Raw genomic sequence first — 17370 nt, 5'->3', positions numbered from 1 at the left:
GTGACACATTTGTTTTCACAAATTAGATTCTAATTAGAGCAAAGAAACATTTCACAAATTGGGGTAGGATTACAATCATAGCGACACATTTGTTTTCACAAATTAGATTCTAATTAGAGCAAAGAAACATTTCACAAATTGGGGTAGAATTACAATCATAGCGACACATTTGTTTTCACAAATTAGATTCTAATTAGAGCAAAGAAACATTTCACAAATTGGGGTAGGATTACAATCATAGCGACACATTTGTTTTCACAAATTAGATTCTAATTAGAGCAAAGAAACATTTCACAAATTGGGGTAGAATTACAATCATAGCGACACATTTGTTTTCACAAATTAGATTCTAATTAGAGCAAAGAAACATTTCACAAATTGGGGTAGGATTACAATCATAGCTACACGGTTGTTTTCACAAATTAGATTCTAATTAGAGCAAAGAAACATGTCACAAATTGGGGTAGAATTAAAATCATAGTGACACATTTGTTTTCACAAATTAGATTATAATTAGAGCAAAGAAACATTTCACAAATTGGGGTAGGATTACAATCATAGCGACACATTTGTTTTCACAAATTAGATTCTAATTAGAGCAAAGAAACATTTCACAAATTGGGGTAGAATTACAATCATAGCGACACATTTGTTTTCACAAATTAGATTCTAATTAGAGCAAAGAAACATTTCACAAATTGGGGTAGGATTACAATCATAGCTACACGGTTGTTTTCACAAATTAGATTCTAATTAGAGCAAAGAAACATGTCACAAATTGGGGTGGAATTACAATCATAGCTGCACATTTGTTTTCACAAATTAGATTCTAATTAGTGCAAAAAACATGTCACAAATTGGGGTAGAATTACAATCATAGCTACACATTTTTCACAAATTAGATTCTAATAAGTGCAAAAAACATTTCCCAAATTGGAGTAGAATTAGAATCATAGCGACCCAGTTGTTATCACAAATTAGATTCCAATTAGAGCAAAAAAAAAACATTTCAAAAATTGGAGTAGAATTACAATCATAGCAACACAGTTGTTTTCACAAATTAGATTCTAATTAATGCAAAAAATATATCCCAAATTGGAGTAGAATTAGAATCATAGCGACATAGTTGTTATCACAAATTAGATTCTAATTAGAGCAAAAACATTTCAAAAATTGGAGTAGAATTAGAGTTATGGTAACACAGTTGTTTTCACAAATTAGATTCTAATTAGAGCAAAAAAACATTTCCCAAATTGGAGTAGAATTAGAATCATAGCGACACAGTTGTTATCACAAATTAGATTCGAATCAGATCAAAGAACACATTTCAAAAATTGGAGCAGAAGTAGAATAATTACTACAGTATATTTTCTGAATTAGAGTAGAATCCGAATTATAGGTAGTTTTTATTTCAAATTAGAGTAGAATTAGAAATATAACTATAGTTGCTTTCTAAATTAGATTCGATTGAGAGCAAAGAAACATTTCACAAATTAGAGTAGCATCAGAATTTATAGCTACACAGCTTTTTCCAAATTACAGTAGAATTAGAATTGTAGCTCGTTTTCTTTTCGAAATTGGAGTGGTATCAGAATTATAGTTTAGTTCAGTTTTTTTCTTCATATTATACAGTAGAATTAGAACTATAGCTACACTGTTTTTCCAAATTAGAGTTCAGTTAGAACTATAGATTCAGTTGTTTTCACAAATTAGATTCGAATGAGAGAGACGAAGCACTTCACAAATTAAAGTAGAATTATAATTATAGCTATTTTTTTTAAATTAGAGGATAATCAGAATTTTTTCGACACATTTTTTTTCACACTAATTAGACAACTAGACTAGTACTAGAATTGTATAATTGTCCAAGTCAGCAAACGAAATCTAAATCATTACTGGGATTTCTGAAATCTGCTCATAAAACAGAGAAGCTTGTTTGATTGAAACCCAAATTTTTGTCTCCAATCAGGACATAATGTAAAATTGACAGTATTTGGAAAACTTTTGGATGTGCGAGGTTACAAACATAGTAACACGCGAGAAGATCCAGCACCATCTCAACGGGTTCCGCTTTATTGTGAGACGATCCCTTTATGCGGATGCCATTCGCCATGATCCATGACTGCAGGTTACCATTTACATGGTGCGCTAGTACGAGTTGCCGGTGACTCGGCTTTGTGGCCGTTAATTCGACTGAATGGGCCTGGAATTGAAAAAAACATATTAAGCAAAATTATATTGACAATGATCCATTTGTGAATTGAAAGCACAAGATTTAGATTAAGTAGAAATGCTTTTATGGGACTTCTGCACAATGAATATGTAATAAAGATAGAGCTGAATGGGTCAATATACTTCTGTTTCAATACGGTTTAACAAGCTTAACTCGTGGGAACAAGTGATATCAAATTCTGTCGTCACGATATGCTGTCTAATCGTTGACATGTATGGATTTTTCCACATAATCAGATATCTTCTGCAAATCAGTACTTGATCATATGAAGTCCTTATTACTGTCGAGGGTAAACCATAAACTAGTAGCCTAAGTTTACTAACCTTTATTGATCCAATCAGATTTGATCAGTATACCATCATACAGGTTCCTTTTGGAACGACACATAAATTATGGACTCATCATGGACTCAAAAGTCAGGTCAACCAAAAATTACATTAGCAGCAGAAAACATTTTCCAGGGTATGGACGGATGGGAAAACGAATTTACACCAGATCATTCTAACTTAGACTTAGCCTTATGAAAAAGATGATGTAATTCAAAAATATTTAATAATCATTTATTGTTTCGATGCCTTTTTATCAGTTCGAGTGTGTTTATTGAACCGTCATAACGTAAACAATCAAAACATAGGCCTCGCCTAACATATTTTCAGCACATAAAAACAATTGTACCGCATTTTTGCAGCACACGTCTGAACTCAACAGACCCCGAATTAGAACACATGTTTATGGCGCAACTCAGAAATTATGGCATGCAGAACGATCCAGATGTTACGGATAACGCCGAACAATGTTTGCTGAAATCAGGTCAAGAGTAAAAATCGGTACAGATCTAACAAATCAGGAGATTATGGTACATCTACATTCATTGTTCACAAAGTACCAGGTTACACAAGCAGCAAATCTTACAACTCACCTCATAAAGCCTAATCGCCCTCAAATCATGCTGTGCCCCTATTCTCTTTTCAGTTACTGTATTTTGTAACAATGTCAGGCTTCTTCTCCCTACAAATAAATATAATCATAATAGCCATGTAGAAGATTTGGTTGAGGGAAATTCCAGTTATTGCATTCCGGTTGATATGAAGGCAAGAGTTGTGCCACAACAATCTTCAAGATATAGGCTACAATATAAGATTGCAACAAAAATAAACATGACTATCACAACCAATATTCATTCTAGAATAGTTAACTATTACTAACCTTTGCATCTGTCTCTACTCCAAATATTTTGTCACGAGTAGTAAGCATTTCGCAATACTTATTACACATCGCTTCGGCACTCCTCGGAATGAGCATTTGAAACTCCGGTCTGATCTATTGCAAAGGCAAAGTGTTACTATAGAAGCGGCTAGTAGTGAGCTGAGCATGCATACACACTTCTATAGGTTATATAGACCGAACTTGATATGAATACAATAAGATTAATTTCACTGGATAATAATTATATTGTCATGAAAGAAATGTCATGTAATTGGATGAACATGTGAGTCAACTGCTAAACAAGATGTACCCTACTCAACTTAGTCAAGAATTGTAGTTGTGGATCAATTTATCTTTTCACCCTAACTCATTTCTCCGCAAGACACTTTGAAAGGGGGTTACCGGTGAAACATGAACAGACTACACGTGAAACATTTAATATGTATGGCTCAGAGGTTTCCTCGAGGCATTTCGGATTTTGGTTGTTTCTTTAACTTATTGGCATGTCAATCCATGCTATACATAGCCCTCAAGGCATGCCATCCGCTTGCAGTGTTTTCTTCCGCTCGAATGCATTTATCTTTTGATAGATTAGATTTATTCCGAAGTTTCAATGACGTGATGTTTGATTTTAAAATAACTCCCTCAGGGCAAGTCAGCACATTTCTTTAAAACTGCTTCAAATTATATAAAATTTTTAAGCCGACAATCCGTCTATTGCACACAATTTCCAATTTATTGCCACTAGGAATTGACTATGTTTTATCCCGAATGTTTTTATCGCGTTCCAAAACTTTTCTGATTTGGGCCCATCCAGCTTGCAAAGAACGTCGCCATCGCTGTCGATCGTCAGCCAATATTACATAATCGTTTAGTACGCCTTTAAATGTGAGTGTTTGTATTGGTAAGGAGAAGGCGGGAAGTGCCCTTATACCGCAAATCCCTAGATTTGGCGAGCGCCCACGCTCTATCTCCACGTCTTATGAGGAGGTATGGGAAATATATCAACATACCTTTCGCCATAACTGTTGCCCATGACTAGGATGCGAAACGACATCGGATCCCATAACTTGACATGTGCTCGTTAATGAATTCTCTTTGACGGCCTTTTTTCTGGAATTTGTTGCGTCCTAATGTTACCAGAACTCCCCGACCACTGTGCTAAAACTAAGCAACACAGCATTATCGGTTACTGCGCTGGAAAATGGTGCTGTCGCATTCTTGACAGACTTTAACACACTTCGTGCGACCACATTCCACTTTTCCGGGTTATTATTTTGGCACACCCATTCGTGCATATATATATACGCAGTACTTACCAACCGGTTGGCTTAGTCGATTTTTCACATTTAGCCTTCGCTAACCGTTTCACGCTTCACATAGGTGTCATAATGACGCTGTAATAAATACTGAAATACATTTATTTTAACCTTTGCTTGCTGTGACTTTTTGACTGTAGAATATTGTGATCGATTTTTGCTTGGCTCACCTGAGGGCTGAGGTTATCAATTCTCCCCCCGCTTCCATTAAAATGAGCAATTGTGTCTATATGCTATAGAATGAGGTTCGGTCTATGTGCTTGTAAGTGTAACCGACTTTCTGTAAACCGCGATGATTGCTTCATGTTTATTTCATAGTTATTTATAAGAAGTGATTTGAGACGATTCAGCACATCATCGTAGCGACTTCCCACCCCAAGATGCAAAACTGAATTCTGGAGAAAATGTCATCAAAATAAGTTGTAGGGTGACATAGGATGGCTGTACCTAATTTAACAAGTAGATCGTTGTTGGCAGATTTTAAATTGAACAGCCCACATCGTGTACTATTGTCATAATATGAGCAGTTACGCCAATAATAGGTGCATTTTTGTAATTCTTTTAATGTGACACCGTGATAAGGATGCTACACCTAAATCACCATAACGATTTCACCCGCAAAGGCGAGGACTAAAAAATAACGCGCCTATAACCAACATTACATTGATAACATGGATTATATACGGATAATCTGGATAACAATTCCTTGGTGTAAACGTATTTCTAATCTCTTATGTAACAGATATCGAATATTTTTTATGTTGTGAAATCCGTCAAACTACCTTCGTCACTTCCGCAAATAATCTCAAAACACTTATTTTATTTATCTCTCAACGTGCCAAACATAATTTCCAAATCTAACTATCGCTCGAGTTGTGCACTATAATATAACCTATGACATACTGCAAAAGCACTTCAAGAGATTAAATTTGATTATCGTATCAGTTCCGTGCATTCGCTTATTGGTCACGACATCACCTACAATATTTCTTGATATTGAGTTACCTATCGCACTAATACGTAGGCTACTCTCTTTCATTGATGTGACATTTATTCGAAAAATAATTCCAGAGATTATATCTGCATATAAAATTAATTTTAACAGAAAGTTCGCACGCAACTACTATTTTTCAATCTATTTTCTACTTGTACACGATAGTTCTACCCAATGTTATCATATTTTAACAATCGCGTGATTTTTCTGCTGCACCTCGATTAACACTACAACTTAATCGTATTACTTTTATACGACCTTGAAAACAGATATTTACAATGTAACCACTTGAATATTGGAATATAAGCCTGGTCCTAAAGGTGGGAATAATCCATCACTGACCATCCCTGGCGAATATTGATATCGCAAATAGCGGCCCGGTCCTTCCGGGTCAATGAATACTTCATATTGATTCCTTCCAATTGCCAATGGTCGCCAAGTTCGTGTTCAGTCCAAACTCCGGATTGGCATTGTTCTGAAATATCGACGACCGCGAGATAACGTCCAGTTAGTTGGGACTGCTTTTGCCACTCGTCATTGGTTTGTTGTCGTAATAAAATTCGCATGTAGGTTTCTCGCACAGAACATTTGCTTGCTGAGAGTCACATGACGAGGAGAACTGATGAGCCAATGTATTGATTGGATTTGGCTTCATCATTTGGAGTGCTTTCTCTTTCATATGATGAAGGCATAGGACACTGGAACGCTATTTCTATCGACGACAATAGCGTTTGTGATACCGTCCAAGTAGCTGGGATGATAACTAATACTACCCCCTTGAAGAAAATCAAGATCAGTCCCGACTGTGACGTTTCACAGGGCATGTACGTTGAAAACCCGGTACTTCAGAAGTCCGTACTGGCCACCAATATGGGAGAGATGAGAGAAAGATGCCTTGGGTTCAAGAAGTAATTTTCACAGTTGTACTGAACATCAATCAATGATGGATAGTGCAGTTTACAACAGTCTTTTGGTGAACTTCAGGCAAGGATCCCACTCTCGGTTCGTTTGCTTCTTCTATAGAATGTACCAGATGTCCAACTTTACGCCTGACAGCGTCAACAGCGACCTTATATGGTCCAGTATTTACCTAAATACTCATTATGTGTATTCCGTACGTGATATTTTTTTTTTTCGGTGACCGCGGTCATCCCTATTTTATTACACAAAGAATAGCAATACATGAACGCAAACGTGAAATATATATCTATGCATCATTCACACAATTCAGCACTCATTCAACTCAGACACAGTAATTTTCATACACACTCACAGTCATACCCACACAAATGCAATTCTTTATGTTCCAGTATCCATTTCATCGTCATCGTTTCGTCTTCACCGTCCTTCTCCGTCGACATCGTTCTCCTACTTCATCGTCGATCGGTTCGTCATACTTCGCTTCTCCGTCGCCAACGATCGGATCGTCGTTTCTCCTGGATTTTCTTTCATCTTCTTTATCAGGTTTGTACCTGTTTTTTCTTTCACGTATTTTCTGCTTCTATAAATAGCAGTTCGTTGCGAAAAAGTTGATGTTCTGTTCCGTCTTTGAAAAACGTAATTCTTTTTATCAGTTTCTTTATAATTTTCTTCGTCGTCGACTTGATTGCTAATTTCTGATCCTCCAATTTTTCGTTCATTTTTTCCTGAGTGAATTTTTGCATGATTATCTTTCTTTTGATTATACTAATTATGGTCCAGTCTGTTGCGTATTTTAAGCCATGATTGAAGAAGATCTGATCTCTGTTGAGACTTTTCTGTTTCAGTACTCCTTTGAAGTTACTGAAAATCCATCTGGTGAAACTGCAATCCATGAACAGATGTTCAAGATTGTCTTTCTTCGAATCACAAAGCTTGCAGTACATGCTTATTTGTTTTTGCGAGCCAATGTTCATAATGTTTAATCTTCTTTTATCGTCTCCGAGGAAATATCCTCCGGGCGCCGTTCTTAAATTAACGATTCTTTCTTCGTTCCTTAGTTTATTACTGCGACCGTTCAATGTCGTGATTTCCTTCCAGTTCACCGGTTGTCCGGAGTTTAAAGAATTTTTTTTGCTTAGGGGTTCTTTCTGATCTTTTATCCCCATATAAATGTCTTTGTGGGACGCCTCTGTCCAATTCTCCTCCGTCCATTTCAGACTCTCTGCTCTCTTTATTATGAAATCCCAATCTTTTGCGAGCTCGTCCCTGTGTGGGAATGAGTTGGTATATAACTTTTTGTTAATTCTGTTTATTTTTGTGCCGAGCACATAGATTGCTTCCCAATGCCAAAACTCTTCTGGTTCATTGATAATCTTTAGTATTTTATATTTTTCTAATTTGCATGCATCAATTTTACTTTTGATGCATGTGATTTTTAGGTCTCCCATGAGATCGCTGGAGGTCATATGGGACCTTTTAATCGTTTCGATTTTCTCCGGGTTCCAAATAAAGTTAAAGAACTGAGCCTCCACCTTATTTCTTATTCTTACAGGAACCTCAACTATTCTGGCGTTATACACAATCTTCGTTGAAGCCATGCTACTTAGTATGGTCGATTTCCCATACCAGGTGAGTTTTCTGTCTTTATATGCCATTAGAGTTTTCCTTATCTGATCACTTCGTTTCTTCCAAGTTTTATCAAGATAATTGACGCCAAATGCTTGTCCGAGTATCTCCGTAGTGGGTTTCAAATATTTCCTAAATTCTCCGAGGTTTGTCGTGTTTGGTTTAGTACATATAATTTCAGTTTTATCTCTATTTACAATTTGTCCTGTGGCCTCTGCAAAGAGTTGTATCTCGTCGAATAGTTGCTTCACTGAGTGTTGATCTCTAACTATCGCAGTGAGATCGTCAGCGTATTGCTGCAGTCTCAATTCATGCTTTCCTATTTTGATTCCGTTCATTTCCTTATTTTCCATTATTATCCTAGCCAATGGGTCAGCAGTCATCGCATACAAACACATGCTGAGTGGACAGCCTTGGCGGAGTCCCCTGCCTATGTTTATTTTATTTGATAGTGTCCCATTTACTAGTATTTGACTATATGAGTTATCGTACACTTTCTTTATTAATCTTCAGATGCTGTACGGTACTGCATAACTGTCAATTATCTTGTTTAAATAGCCATGATGAACTCTGTCAAAGGCTTTTTCTTGATCTATCGATACTATGATTAGATCAATGTTCTTCGTGTAAGCATGGTCCCACGCCGCTTTTATATTTCTTAGGTTGTCCGATATCTGTCGATTTGCTATTCCGCATTTTTGCGTGTTTATTATTGATTTCCCAGTAACTGCTTTTAGCCTATTCGAAATGATCGCGGTGAGAATTTTATAGTCTATATTAAGTAACGTTATAGGTCTCCGATTCTTGAGTAATTTAGCATCTCCTTTTTTGTAAATTAATTTGACTACACCTGAATTCCAAGATTTGCATGCGTATCCTAGAAATAGCGCGTTATTGAATAGTTCTTCCAACTGATCTTTAATTTGGGACCAGTAAGTGACATAAAACTCTTTCGGTAAGCCATCATCACCGGGAGTTTTGTCGTTACTCATTGCTTGTAATATGATCTTGATTTCGTCAGTAGAAATCGGTATCTCAAGAAGATTATGGTCCTTTTCTGACAGCTCAGTGCCATCTATCTGATCCAGATATCTTTTCTGTTTACCTTCATCTATGTTAGGGTGGGCCTTCCATAGGTTTTGATAGTAATTTTCGATTTGATCAATTATCTGTTCAGAGTCCATGATATCCTCTCCATGACTATTTTTTAATACGTTCATTGTTTGGATGGCTTTCCTCCTTTTTAACATATCAAAAAAATATTTGGTAGGTTTTTCTCCTTCCTCTTTGTCTCTGATTTTTGCTTTTTGGGAGGTAAAGTCCAACCTTTTCCTCTCGATGCTTTTTAGCTCGTTTTGCAAAAGAGTATTTTTGACGCTATCGTTAGTATTTTGTAGCGTCTCAATCTCTTCTGTTATTTTCTTTATTCTGACTTTCTCTTTTATGCCATACGTTTTTTCGAATGCTTGTATGGCTCTTTTTATTTTTCTTTTGAGGGCATCCCACCACGTAGTGATGTGGGTGTACTCATGTTTATTCTGTTTCATGTCTTCTATTATCATTTTTACGTTTTCTTTCATCATTTTATTTTCTAATAAATCCGTGTTACATTTCCATACGCCTCTTCCATATTTATCACTGTTGTAGTTTGTAATGCATATTTCTAAAAGGTATATGTGGTCCGAAATAGGGTTTATTTTGTAAATACACTTATTTACGTCCTTTGCCAAAACCTTTGATGCAAAGGCATTGTCTATGCGTCTTTCCTGTTGCCCTGTTTTCTTCGTAAACAGTTTTTTATGTGGGTTTCTCCACCTATATATATCCTGATAGCTGTTGGTGTCAATGAAAGATTTCCATACATCCGCGGCAGGTGTGTTTTTGTAATTTCTGTTGATCTTTGCATCATTCTTGTCTAGAATGATATTAAAATCTCCTGTGATGATTGTTCTGTCCCCTGCATTTTTCATTGCGTAAGTGAGGTTTTTATAGTAATCGGTTTGCTGTTTAGATACTGTTGCAGGGGCATATAAATTCCAAATTTCTGTTTGCTCGTTCTGTTTAGTCAATTTAATTCTCTGGGCTCTGTGCTCAATTATTGTTTCTTCCTGTATGTCGTATAAGTTCTACAGATTCGATTTTATTATTATCAAAGTACCTTGCCAATAACATCTTTTTTGGCCTTGGTCGTCTGTCCAGGTATCGTTCAGATCTAGGCAGTTTGGAAAGTTCACATATTCATTGTCCTTGCACCACTCATTCAATTTTGTTTTGTTAACTCTATGCACTTCTTGTAGACAGTACACGTCGCTTTTATATTTCCGAATCATCTTTTCTATACCGTTCCAGTTTTTGTTGAAACCATTGATGTTGAGGGAAGTGATCTTGATAGTCATTGCAATGGGCTAAAACGGTTTCTGTTTGCTTCATGATCAATGACGTTTCTTTTCTTTTTATTGCCTTTTCTGCGATCATTCGCTGATCGTCTTCTCTTTTTATTAGCTTTTACTAGTTGGAATTCAGCCTCACTCTGATTGAGTGGAGCAGTTATCTCCGAGTTCTGTTCTTTGGTTTCTGTTTCTGATTGTTCCTCAATTTCTGATTCCTCACCATCGGTGATTGTATGATCATCACTTTCTGTTTGTTTTCCTTTCACCTCCTTCTCCGGTTCTGATTCGGAGGTGGAGATGTTCAAGTCTTCAACTAGTACCGATTCGTTCTTATTGCTCTGCTCCTCACTTTGTACCGGTACCGGTACCGATTCGTTATTAATGATTTCACTGTTCTGCACTTCGCTTTGTGGCTCTTCGCTAGTAAGTTCAACCAGTTCTTTGTTTTTATTATTTTCTGTTTCATTTACATCTCTCCCACTCGTAAGAGCTGGGAAATCACTTTGCAAGGCTTGACACTCTTGCCTGTTGTGCCCGCATTTGTTGCAGTGGCTGCAGTAGGGTGTTCTGCATTTCGCCGCCAAATGGCCTGGCTTGTTACATTTGAAGCAGTTTCTTTCTGTTACTGCTGGTCTCTCGATAGTAGGTGCGTGAACACCTTACAAGATGCCCCTTCAATTCTTATGAAGGGTGGTAGTTTTCCTTTTTCATAATCCGCCACGGCTACCGTACGGTAGCCATTGTGGAGGTTAAGTCCTCTGTGAAATTGCTTGCGCACACCCACAACACGCCCTGCTTTCCATCCCTCTATAGCTCTTGCTACAGATTAGTTGCTTGCCTATGACGGCACGGCACGAATGTTTATTACAGTTGGCAATGCACCCGGCAGTGATATTAGATACCTCTTGCCCTGATAATCAATGTCGTTTTCCTCATTTAGTAGGTCATTTCTTGCTTTTTCGTTTATCAATGTGACATTGAAAGTGTCTTGCGCTATCTGGAACGCTGCTTCCATTTTATCACGGTACGGCACCAGTGCCGGTTTCTTTTCAAATACTTTTAACACCTCCATCAGTGTTATGTTTTGATCTCCTTTAAAATTCACTGAGTTTGGCCTGCGGCCATGAACTCCGTAAAATTCCATTTTATTTCAATCTTTTCTACCTTTGTTTTCAGTTTGAATCGTTCGGTACAACCCCGCTATGTGGAGATGTTTCTCGTGAAGCGTGTTTGTTAATCTGTATTGATTTTATTTCAGGATCTGAAGGCGATTGTCTCCTTCGCCCCATGCACGGCTGCAGGATCGAGACCGATTGAATACAGAGAGCCAAAGCTTCTCAGTAAGTGTTACTGTTGTTTCCTTACGTTGTAAGGTGCTGCAGTTTGCTCACTTGCGTGAGTACCGGTAGTTAGGCTAGAGAACACAGCCTGTAACGCGAAGCTGTGTTCAGATGTTTCGCGTGACGCGTATTTATTAATCTGTGTTGATTTTATGTCAGGATCCGAAGGCGAATGTCTCCCTCGCTACGTGCCCCGTTGCAAGGACGAAACCGAGTGAAGACGGAAAGCCAAGGCTTCCCAGATAAGTATTACTGTTATTTCCTTACGTTGTAAGGTGCTGCAGTTTGCTCACTTGCTTGAGTACCGGTAATTGAGCCGAATACCACAGTCTGTAACGCGAGGCTGTGTTCAGAAGTTTCGCGTGAAGCGTATTTATTATTCTGTGCTAATTTTATTTCAGGAACCGAAGGCGAATGTCTCCTTCGCTATGTGCACTGCTGCAAGGCCGAATCGGTGTGAAGATGGATAGCCAAGACTCTCCAGGTAAGTATTACTGTTGTTTCCTTACGTTGTAAGGTGCTGCAGTTTAGCTCACGTACGTGAGTACCGGTAATTAAGCCGGAGAACACAGCCAACGACGCGAAGCTGTGTTCAGCGAACCGTTTCTCGTTAAGTTTAAGTCGGTACGTCTCACCATAGTGTCCTATATGGTGTCGACACAAGCAAATCTCACGGTTCAATGAAATTGTATCACATCACAATTTCCATTTGGCTACAGGCAATTTGACGGTTATTTTTGACCGGCTTGCCGAGCAATAAATTTGATGAATCGGGTATCAATCGAAAGCTAACTCTGCACTGATTACGAAAATATAAATTTTATTCCACTCTTGGCCCTGGAACCCCCACAATCAGCCCCAAATTATTCATTGTTGAGTAGATTGGCAGTGTGACGCAACAATGCTGTCTGGCGAAACGAGAGAGAAACTCAATAGCAAGGATGCGGCCGAGCGGCGAGAGTGGGATCAGCTGACGTCGCGGCAATAGCTATGTGCATTGTGCAATTATAGATAACTAACCTAGCTATACTTAGACGTAAGGATCTCTAAAAGTTGATGAATATTGCAGGAAAATTCGTAAGTCCCAAATACATTCTGTGGACCCAGTTCTACCTTTACAAATCAAGGAAAGGCTGGTAATGTGTGCTCGCTTTTAGCGAAGCGCCTATAGAAAGTATCAACAGCGCCACGCATCTCTGGAGCCCTACGCAACAAGCGGGCTAAGGTAATCGATATCATAATAATATGACATATCCAATGTAGACTACTTAGACGTTGCCTACATATCTCTATCAGCTGAAGGATATTGCGTGAAAATTGGTAGGGACCAAATACATTCTGTGGACCCAGTTCTACCTTTACAAATCAAGGAAAGGCTGGTAATGTGTGCTCGCTTTTAGCGAAGCGCCTATAGAAAGTATCAACAGCGCCACGCATCTCTGGAGCCCTACGCAACAAGCGGGCTAAGGTAATCGATATCATAATAATCTGACATATCCAATGTAGACTACTTAGACGTAGCCTACATATCTCTATCAGCTGAAGGATATTGCGCGAAAATTGGTAGGGACCAAATACATTCTGTGGACCCAGTTCTACCCTTACAAATCAAGGAAAGGCTGGTAATGTGTGCTTGCTTTTAGTCAAGCGCCTATAGAAAGTATCAACAGCGCCACGCGTCTCTGGAGCCCTACGCAACTAGCGGGCTAAGGCAATCGATATCATAATAATGTGACATATCCAATGTAGACAATTTAGACGTAGCCTAAATATCTCTATCAGTTGAAGGATAATGCGCAAAAATTGGTAGGGCCCTAATACATTCTGTGGACCCAGTTTTACTCTTAAAAGTCAAGGAAAGGCTGATAAGGCGTGCTCGCTTGTACCGAAGCAAATAGAAAAAGTATCAACAGCGCAGCGTTTCTCTGCGACGCGATTGCACATAGCTATTGCCGCGACGTCAGCTGATCCCAGTCTCGCCGCTCGGCCGCATCCTTGCTCTTGAGTTTCTCTCTCGTTTCGCCAGACAGCATTGTTGCGTCACACTGCCAATCTACTCAACAATGAATAATTTGGGGCTGATTGTGGGGGTTCCAGGGCCATGAGTGGAATAAAATTTATATTTTTGTAATCAGTGCAGAGTCAGCTTTCGATTGATACCTGATTCATCAAATTTATTGCTCGGCAAGCCGGTCAAAGATAACCGTCAAATTGCCTGTAGCCAAATGGAAATTGTGACGTGATACAATTTCATTGAACCGTGAGATTTGCTTGTGTCGACACCATATAGGACACTATGGTCTCACAGTCAAATAAAATTTATTCCTATGAAAAAATCACGTCCTGTCTAATCTAGTTCTATCAGCGTTCACCACAGCGGTGAGTCCAACACTATTAGCTATATCTGAAATGAACAGTTAGAAGACACCTGCCTTGGCAAGAGATGCGATACCTTAATATAACCAAATACTCCAATAGTAATTGCACTGCTAAATCGGGTCTAATTACTGATAAACTCGATTATAAATGATACGCATGTAGCACACTTCAAATTATAACACGAATTTATACATTCCCATCCAGCATGCACAATTTACAACTTGATTAACACTCCAAGGTATGTTTCAACACATAAATGCTGAGGGCTTTCCTGCCCAATATACATCCATATAAAATATACCAACAATATGCCGATAGATGACCACAAAAGGACTGACATTCCTTTGATTTATTACTTTGTATTGGTGTCTTAAGCTTTTTTATATATTCGTATAAGCTGTGATCCAAAGGCAACATAGGTCCTTATTCAGCACGAAATTGAAACTCATTCCAGCTAGGGTAGAGGGTCTTGGCTTAATATATGCATAGCCAATTATGACGCGTATGTGTAGAATATCAGTCATAATAATTAAACAATCAATACTGTAATAACATTAACACATGACAATTTATTATGCTTAAAAATATGACTAAAAAGGTTCTAAAAACATTTAAGGTTACATGGCAGCAGTGTTTTATTCTTTTGTTATTTAGGGAGCTAATTTGGGTCATCTGTTTTATTCTACCTCCCCCAATTATTTCAAACGGTTACTATCCCATAACTCTACCCTGTACATATCACTTTAGTTTTAGTCCAACGTTTTATTTCATTTCCGACGCATCTACTAATTAGCCTGAGGGCATGCCAGGTGCCGATGAGTTGAATGCCAATTAAAGTATTTTAAAACATGACGACATTAGTCCTTATCCGAGCCAATTTTGGCGTAGCAATACAAAACTGCAGCAATTAATAACAATACGTGCTCACATAACTAGCAATAGAGGCATGCATTTACAAATATATTCATAACCCGAAAGTCAATTGTCACATCCACATTTCTGCCTTCAAATCAAGATCACGTAACTCTATTGATGACTTATTGTTCTCAAAACACTCAGCGTTCATTCTGACCAATTTAAATATTGTCACCTCACAGATCAGAGTCTTTCGGCCTTCGAGATATTTTTGATTACTCGCAATTGCAGTTGAGGCATCGATTCCTCGTTCGCGTTATGTCGTTTCCTGGATTTATCAAGCACTTTCGCTTCACGTCGCATAGGCAAGTTCGACAGTAAACGGGGTTTCGTCTCGAGTTCCGCGACTTCCAATGCAATATCTTCCAAATACTGTTCTGATTCGTTCTGTCGTCGGTTCATCGGCTTTGTGGAGCGATTCCGGCGCAATTTATCACGATGCTGCATTCTGTATGCTTTGCTACTGGTGCAAGCGGCCGGTTTAATCATTATATGATTAAGTGCCATTAGGGATGACCTCCTAATTTCACCCATCTGTATCCTAACAGGTGATATTCATCCAATGCCCATTAACGGTCACTGGTCAGTTCTGGTGTTCGAGTCTGATAATGGCTATGTCTTTCGGTACTTTGTGTTGATAGTTCATTTCTGTGGTGTTTTGATCACCACAACTGAGTGCATAATTCATGCGGATAACATACAACATAACATATTATACGTACAATTATCTATCCATGAATTTTGCAAAAGATTCGCTTACACGAAAACACGAAAATAGTTGCGCATTTTTCTGGCGATAGATTGACCAACATAGTACTAATGTAGTTAAACATAAACTAAAACGTAGCTTGCCGGGTTGGCGCAGCTGTTGCATGCAACATACGTGAGCATTTGTACTGTAACTGTTATTGAGCACATAATTTCTAAATAAAGGATAATATACGCGATAAAATTTTCAATTTCCCACTGCGAAGCGCTCATATTTCGAAACATACAATGATGTCACAATTTTTTTCAATAACATTATAGTAAACTTGCGGATACTTTGATCATACAGATCGAGCATGATCTGACGGTTTAGCGTTAACACCTTCGTCGTGACGAATGCGTGAACCCGTCGTATCATCATTCAATTTTCGACAAATCTGTTTCGTAAATCAGATAAGTGTACTTTCAAGAAACTATTGATAATAAGGCATCATTCACTAGAAACAGTTACTAACTTACTCTATGACATTTTTGGATACCACGGGACATGTTTCTTGAATTGAAAATCAAACCAGGATTAGCTCTCGGATTTAAATTCAAACATACATACATACATCTAATTCATTTAGAAAATTCATTTTCACGCAGGTCTCCAATGTTTGGTTGGGTAGCCTATTCACATTAAAGTCCGTCGTATCTATATTCACTATAACAGATCAAATCGTTTTATGTAGCCCTGGACAATATTAACTATGTGCTCATGCTTGAACAAAATTTGAATAAAGGTCTCCAGAGCAAAGGCAAGTACTACATGATCCACAATAAGTAATGTATCCATTTCATTGGACAACTCGAGACAGTTGTAACATCCTCATCATTATTATATAATTATGCTCCAAAACTTTCTTGATATATCTTAGGCTTCCACATTCGCCATGATGTAACCAATAAATATCTCAATATTTTGTTTTCGAATCGGTTATGCTATGTGCCGAACACCCTGAGATTGAAATAAGATTTCGAATCAGGACGTGTCGTATATAGATATATCGATATATTTTAGCTGTCGGCGATCAACATTCCAAGTTTCGAAAAAAAATACATAAATACATCTATTGTCATCAGATAACGTCATCTTAACCTATCATGTCGAAATTGGCCAGTTTATTTGCAATTCTTTCGGTTTGAGCAACATTCTTTCAGTAATCTTCCGAATCACCTCGAAAGGAAAGCTACCAAACCACTTCCATTGTCGTCACACCACGTCAATCCTAATATAATATCTTTGATATCTGTCACATTTTTGCAAAACTAAAAATGGCTCTGGAAACATGCAATT

General features: G+C 38.0%; 1 long non-coding RNA gene across 2 annotated transcripts; it reads right to left on the bottom strand.

Annotated features, from left to right (window-relative positions):
* Positions 1-544: 544 nt before the first annotated feature.
* LOC145445421 (uncharacterized) lies at positions 545-3695 on the bottom strand. Of its 2 annotated transcripts, XR_013917019.1 has the most exons (3): positions 3440-3695; positions 3153-3241; positions 545-2203 (listed from the first exon to the last, which is right to left on the bottom strand). It is a non-coding gene; the product is annotated as an uncharacterized LOC145445421 (long non-coding RNA). The 2 variants fall into 2 exon arrangements; XR_013917017.1 differs by having other exon boundaries at positions 3153-3695.
* Between the last annotated feature and the right edge of the window lie 13675 nt (positions 3696-17370).

The sequence above is a fragment of the Botryllus schlosseri genome, chromosome 1 (assembly GCF_051294905.1).
Source record: "Botryllus schlosseri isolate E-star chromosome 1, Bs_hap1, whole genome shotgun sequence".
Classification (NCBI taxonomy): domain Eukaryota; kingdom Metazoa; phylum Chordata; class Ascidiacea; order Stolidobranchia; family Styelidae; genus Botryllus; species Botryllus schlosseri.
This window is presented reverse-complemented; position numbering and strand designations above follow the sequence as displayed.